The 7,645-nt window shown below is 34.3% G+C and overlaps 1 long non-coding RNA gene and 1 pseudogene across 1 annotated transcript; one reads left to right on the top strand and one right to left on the bottom strand.

The window, feature by feature from the left end:
* Positions 1-1,490: 1,490 nt before the first annotated feature.
* Positions 1,491-4,002, bottom strand: LOC136221533 (uncharacterized). Its single transcript, XR_010685165.1, has 4 exons — positions 3,598-4,002; positions 3,405-3,472; positions 2,296-2,362; positions 1,491-1,718 (listed from the first exon to the last, which is right to left on the bottom strand). It is a non-coding gene; the product is annotated as an uncharacterized lncRNA (long non-coding RNA).
* On the top strand, positions 2,587-3,155 carry LOC136221916 (1-aminocyclopropane-1-carboxylate oxidase homolog 1-like; annotated as a pseudogene).
* Positions 4,003-7,645: the final 3,643 nt, after the last annotated feature.

The raw sequence follows: 7,645 nt of genomic DNA, 5'->3' as shown, positions 1-7,645 counted from the left end.
GAAGAGGAGAGTGAAGAAACTCCAGAACAACCTCTGCAGAAGAAAAGAAGAAGCTCTGCATTGAAAATTGTTGAAGCTGACCCCCCTCGACTGGGTTGTCCCTCCAAAGTCACACTTCGTCAAAAGTCTCGGGATTGATCTTAAGCAAACCCCTATTGAGCAAGAAGAGGAAGAACAGATAAATGATGACGCTCAGGCTGATATTGAGGAAGAAGAGCATGCTGAGCAAACACAGACTGAGGATAATGCTGAGCAAGGGGAAAATCCAAATATGGCACTTCAAACAGTGGATGTTGAGCTCACCGAACATGACATTGCAGAAGATGAGATCAATGCTGAGCTTAGAGACAACTCCTCTTCTAACTCAAGTGAGGATATTCAAGCTGACCCTTCACCTCCTAAAGCTAAGACATTCAAAAGGCTAAAGAAGAAAGCCTACAAAGCACCTGTCATTGATCTGTTAGGAGATTCTCCACTTCGGGACCCAATTACCGATCTGTCTGACATCCAGTTCAGATACTTCTCTAATAATACCGAGTCTCCTCCTAAGGAACCTGCGAAAAATCAAGCCTCTGTTACTCATACTGAGGAATAAGCCAAGACTCTGGAAAATCCAAATTCTGCCGAGCAAGAGCTTGAAGTCCAAGATGCTCAAGATGGGGAGCAAACTATGGAACAACCTGCTCAACTTCCACATCATGTTGAGCAGGTCAACACCTCTGTAAGTCCTTCACCTCAAACTCAGAATACACAGAGTGTTGAGCACTCAGCTCCTCGTACTGAGCTACCACAAGGCCCAACCATTGACCAACCAAACCAATCTGATAAGCAGCCAACTCCACCACCATCAAGTTCAACTTCAATTCCTGCCTCTGAGTCACTACAAAAAAATTAGTTTATTTTTACGAAATTTTTTGTCACAACATATACATATTTCATCACAATATACTTATAGTGACAAAAAAATTGGTCACAGGTTTCGTTGGAATAAGCTCGTCTCAATAAGTTTGTTGTGACGAAATTATGATTTGTCTCGACTGTTAATATTATGTTGTGACAAAATTTCATTAGTCACCTTTATGTTATATGTTGTGACTAATAATTTGTCAGAATATGTATTATATTTGGTTGCTACAAGTTTATATTAGTCTCAATATATGAGTTGTTTCGACAAATATTTAATATTTATTGTGACAAAATTAGTTAATATGACAAATAATATTTGTTGCAGATAGTTTATTATTTTGTTGTGACTGACATAATATTTGTTGTAATTACTTTAATGTGACAAATAATATTTTGACAAACTAGGTTCAATACTGCATATTTAATTTATTGCGATTAGTAAATCGTCATAAATCGAATTGAATTTCATTTTTAATGGTTATATTAGTCACAAAAATATTATTGTTTTAATCACAGATTGTTTTTTTTATTGTATCAACACGACTTGTTAACTTATATTTGTCATAAATCAAACTTAATTGTGATGAATGAATAAAAGAAAATATTCATTAAGTAATATTATAATCCCAATCCAATATCATCAATCCACAAACAGAAATAATAAATTATTCTAACAATGGTAAAAATTAAACCGCTAATTCAATCATATTGAAGAACATAGGAATTTATAAACAATATTAAATCTAAAAACTAATCTCCAATTTCGAGACAATGGAACAAACTCTGAATCCAGGCAAGAAAAAAAGCTTCATCTGCATTTAAAAAATTAAAAGGAATAATTAGTATAAAAAATAAACACTAAATCCTACATAACATAATAATATTAAAGAGAAATACTTTCAATCATCAGAAAAGAGAAGATGGAGAAATTTGGCCTCGTTAAAAATTGAACATCCAACAAAAGAAAAAGTAAAACTTATTTGCCAAAGAAGTAAAAAGAGAGGAATTTTGGAGTGTCATATATAGTCATTCCAAGTAGTACAACCGCACTTGAAAAATAGCACAAGGAAGAATTTCCATATTGGAAAACTGTTTTGGTTTTTTCCAACTAGTTCTCACCAACCTATACACAAACTACAACTAGAATTTCACAATCTTTTTATTGTCATTTTACTACTCTGTACTAGTCAGATATATCCTAAGGCTCCTCTATCCAAGTTAAAAATTGTGAAATCCATTTAGACCACTTGTGAACAACCAATCTCTATAAGTAATATTGAACTGAAATTCACAAGCATAATCAATTAGTAAGAGTAATATAAACTCAATGCAGAACTAGAGCATTCGTTAGAGCTGACTAAAAGTGAATTTTCTGAATTAAATGCTCACCTTGAAAATTGAAGGGTCTGCCTCTTTGCCTTCTACAGTCTTTTTGCATCACTACTCAAATTAGTGCCTATAGGGAAAGTCATTAAGAATGCACATAACCCATCTAAAAAGACGATTTGAAGTATTTCTACACAAACAACTAAATAGATTATATAACCAGAAAAAAGTGATTGAAGAAAGAAGTTGTACACTTTTAATAGTATTAATAAAAAAACACTTTTTTTCTAACATCAAAACTTGCACATAACAAAAAAATATACATATATGAAAATTTTGCAGAGATAATACTATAAACAAGTTGAGAAAATGGGAAATACGGTGTTGGAATTATTGTGAGAAGGTTTCGGTTTGCAGGCAAACTACTTGAAAGACATAGGTTGTGGTGAGGGACATATTCTCTTAGGGCATTACTATCCAGCGTGCCCACAACAAGCATTAACATTTGGCATAAGTTAGCATACTAATAACGCCTTTCTTACAGTTCTTCTGCGATATCAAATTGGTGGTCTTCAAGTTGTTCATCAGAATCAATGGATTGATATCCCTCCCACTCCTTCCGCTCTTATCATTAATATTGGTGATTTTCTGCAGCTAATATCAAATGATAAGTTGATAAGCATGGAGCACAGGGTGCTGGCAAATCGTATAGGACCAAGAGTATACATGGTGACCTTTTCTTTAGCACAGAACTAAAATCAACACCAAGAATCTGTGGACCTATCAAGGAACTGTATTATGAAGATAATCCTCTTAAGTACAAGGAAAGCACAGTCAAAGAATATACTACCTATTTCAATGCTAAAGGCTTTGATGGCACTTCTGCTCTGCTGCATTTGGGCTCTAAGATTTTCCTGTACTAAGGAAAGTGCTATATATCAGCATTCTTAGTCACTAAAATAGGAACCTCAACTAGATAAAGTGGTATCTCTGGCTAAGTTCATAAGCATTACTTTTCATAGAAAAAAATAAAGATGGATCTGTTTGGGTGAAAAAATGCCTTTGATGCTATAAACTTTGTGACAAGAAAAAAATAAAAAATATTCAAAACCTGAATTTGCAACATGCTAAAACAGAAAATTCATGGGTAAGGGCATTGAATCAAAGGTTACCTGAAGAGGGAAGCCATTTTACACCGTAGGAAGGATCTTGCACAGTGAGGTTAGACAAATATAGAAATCTAAAATAGAAAATTCATGAGTTTAATTACGCAAGAAAAAAAAACCCTTCAATAATAGGAAAAAAGGAAACCCCAATTATGAGCTTATCTATACAATGAAACGTTGAATGACTGAAGATACATACATGAGCAAGAACCATTCAAGGAGAATACTCCAGCAGAAATTTGGAGGGTTTTATCCCGGAGAATTTTCCGAATCAGAAAGGGAGTCAGTGGTGCTTGAAGTAGGAGGTTCGGCCGCGACTTTGCTACTCGGAACTCTATTCGCCCTTGTTGCTAACCACAAGACACCGATAGAGACTGCAAACCGTCAAAATCGATCTTCTCATTTGTTTCAAAAAAAAAAAACACGCAAAACAAAATAAATGGAAGATCGAGGAGGCTTGAATGGAGCAAGGGAGGAAGCATGATTATGGAAAAGGGAGGATTGAAGGAGTAAACAAAATTGAAACAGAGAACCGTCAAAGAGAGAGGCGGTGGATGGGGAAGTTCATAAAGAAAGAAAAAACCTAAATGTTTTTGAGTGAGGGTTATTTTGTTTAGTTAGGTTTATTTCACATTTCTAATTTAATTTATTTAATTAAGAAAATTGTAACATAAATAAATTATAAAACAAAACAATTAATATATTTTTACCTTTTGAAAGATAATATGCTAATCCAAAAAAAATTGAAAAAAACAATTTCATTAATTACCAATTTATGAAAATATAAGGTACCAAAATAGATGTATGGTTTTATGGTTTTTTGGAGAAGTATCAATTTAGGTTTAACGTATAAAATAGCACCAATATAAGCTTAACGTTTTAAAAAGGGTATCACTTTAGATCTGGAAAACGGATTGGACATATCATTTTCATTACTCCATTAAGTTCTGATTTCTCCCCGCACGTACAATTGACAAACCTTAATGTAGTAATATCAATTACGTATCTCGTTCTGTTATTGAGGTCTAAATCGGTACCTTTTTTTAAACATTAAGCCTATATTGGTGTTATTTTGTACGTGAAGCTTAAATTGATATTTTCTCAAAAACCATAGGCCTATTTTGGTATCTTATCCGTGTTTTGTACCTAATAAATGTGGGGAAATGTTAAAAAGTAATGTTTTTTTTTTAATTTTCCTATATCCATTGGATAGACAATATTAGTTTTTAAAAATTGATAATTAATTAAATTTTTTATTTTTTTAAATTAACAAACGTAAAATATATTAATTAATATGATTCTTAAAAAAAATCATTTGAGTTCATAAATATTTAACAACTGGCACAAAAAAAAATTAACACCTAAACTTTGTATTAGTATCAAAATGTCTTTAAATAATAATATTCAGATATGAAGACTTAAAAAAAAAATCGTAACAAAAAAAATCTTAATGACAAACTATCGTCATAATTATAATTTGGATATTTATTGTGGCCATTTACTATTTATTGCCATAGTCATAAATATTTTTACAAAACTAAAAATTGTTAAATTATGATATTTTGACAAAATTATTAGTCACAACAAAATTATATTTTTTGAGACAAAATATTTGTCTCTCTATATGTTTATAAATTTGCACCAAAAATTTTCGTCACATATATAGCTATGAACAATCGTGACAAATTAATTTTGTCCCAATATATTTACATGTAGTGACAAAATTTTGTCAGAATAAGTATTTCATCACAACTTTTTGTCTTTAGTCCGACTATTGTGACAAATGCTTCATTTGGTCACAATAACCATATTTATTGCGACAAAACACAATTTCGTCATAATAGAATTAGTCACAATATCAGGAATTTTTTGTAGTGAGTCAAATCCTGCTGGTACACTGGCCTATCTGAGTGCTACTGAGTCTGGGCGCAGAATCATTGCCTCTGCTCAGTCTCTTCTTCAGGATTTGAATCCTATTCATATCGATGCTGCTGGGTCTTCAAATCTTGAGTCCTCCCAAATTTCATCCATCACTCCACTTCTGAACGAAATTCGAAGCCTCAAAGATCTCATCAGTGTTATGACCACGGTCCAGACACAGCAACCCAAGCAAGACCAAATTGCCAAGCTAACTGAACTATTGCTCATGATGGTCAACCACATGAATGCACTTGAAGGCAAAGTCCAGAGTCTCTCTGACGTAAATCCAGGGTATGCTACTTCTACTGAGCTCAAAGACTACTTTGCTAAGCTGACCACGGACCTGGCCAACATTGGATCTACGGGTCATCCTGAGTATGCCACTTCTGCTTAGTGGAACCAACACTTCTCAAAGTTGACCTCTGATCTGAACTGCACACGTGAATTGATTTCCTCCACTTCTCAGTGTACTATTGATCAACTGAGTGAAGCTGTGCGTCTACTCAATGTCAATAAGGAAAAGATGGATGTTGACCCAGTCAATACTGATGCACTTCTGAGCTTTTCGCAAGCCATACATGATCAACGAAAATTCTATGACTCAGCTGTACTCAAAATGTACCACCAATCCTATGCCCAGCTCACTGAGTTCATCTCCTGGATCAGCAAATCTCATGAGTTTCTAATCAGCATACTGAGTAGCTCCCTACGGGTTCCTAGATCTATTCAAGATGATGGTGTTCCCGTTATAGATGGCCTGAGGGAGAGTACAAAGAGGTTGAAGCGTTATTCCAACGCCTTGTCTGCTGCTGCTAGAAATGATACTTTCATTCCTCCTCCACCCGATGATGGCAAAACGGGGGAGAACAGACAAGATGGAACTCAGCACGCAGGTGGTGCATCAGGTAGCAAAGACAAAGGAAAAGACAAGTGTCAAGCTGGGGAGCAAGCTCAAGCTACCTTAAAGAAGAAAAAGTAGCTTCAGGACTTAGCATGTACTTTGTGCTAGATATTTTGTGTGCGTACCTAATATTTTGTGTGTTTTTTTTAGGTTAATCTATGTTAAGAACTACTCTATCTGAATTATCTAAATACCATGCCTAATGTTATGTGCTAAAAGCTGATCAATCAAAAATTGAACAAACAAGTAAAAGTAAAACATACTCAGTATACGTTAAACACTAAAACAATCTGTGCATCAAACTGAGTATTTAACCATTTCTGAAAACTGACCTAGATTCATCTAAATTAGATCTTGGAAGGTCTAGAATTGAACTAAGTCAGTGTAAGCAATTCGAGTAAATCTTGGAAGGCTTAGAATTAAGTTAGGACAATAGATGCAACCCTTACGGGGGAGCAATTTCAGAAATATGAAAAATAAATCAATCATGGGGAATTTCAAAACTGAGTTCCATAATTATGTATTTTGCCAACATCAAAATGGGGGAGTTTGTTGAAACACCTTTCCACAAGATTTTGATTTGACAAAATCATCCATGATTAAGAAACAATTAAATTTAAGTGCTTTGATTTAATTGTACTAATATGTTTGTTCAATGTTGAGTATAAACTTAAATACAAAAAGAAATAAAAAATAAGACAGGACGAAGTCAACATGAGATCAAAGAACAAGCTGAGTAGAATCAAACTCAGTATCAAAGAATAGAAGCCTGGAGTTCTACAAAGTTAAGTGGAATGGAACTCAGCATTAGAAGCCCTCTCAAACATTGTCTTGCAAGACAGAACTCAGCATAGATGTTGACAACAAACGAAGACAATGAATAACAAAGTAGAAGCTGAGTAATCTTCAGGACAGTATGAGAGATCCGTTCACTAGAAGACAAGTCTTGCAAACCTTCTGCACCAATAATTGAATCCTCGGAATTACGCAAAAGACACATTCCGAGATACATAGGTCAACAGATTATTGCTAAAAGACAACTGCCACAAAAAGACAACGTCTGCAGGAAGAAGACAAGTCTGACGTCTGAAGAAATCAGAGGATAGGATTGGCCTGCAAAACCTGAAGCTGACCAGAAGATGTCTCCTAAAAGAGCCGTTTTGGACTTAACGGCTAAATCACTTCAAATGATCCTCCTCCAGGTCTTCATCTATATAAAGACAATCAAACTCCTTGGATCATTGCCGAAGTACAGAAAGAAAAATACAAGTTCAAAGCACTCAAAAACAAGAAAGAGATCTTACACCCATTTTCTATTTCTGTGTAAATGCTAGATTGATTGTTTGTAATCATCTAAAGTGTTCTTCATTTGAAAAAGAACAACCTGTATCAATTGTGATATTGAGAGTGTTGTGCTGAGTGTTCG

Source organism: Euphorbia lathyris, chromosome 3, assembly GCF_963576675.1.
Source record: "Euphorbia lathyris chromosome 3, ddEupLath1.1, whole genome shotgun sequence".
Classification (NCBI taxonomy): domain Eukaryota; kingdom Viridiplantae; phylum Streptophyta; class Magnoliopsida; order Malpighiales; family Euphorbiaceae; genus Euphorbia; species Euphorbia lathyris.
Note: the sequence above shows the minus strand (reverse complement) of the source record. Positions and strands in the feature narration are given on the sequence as shown.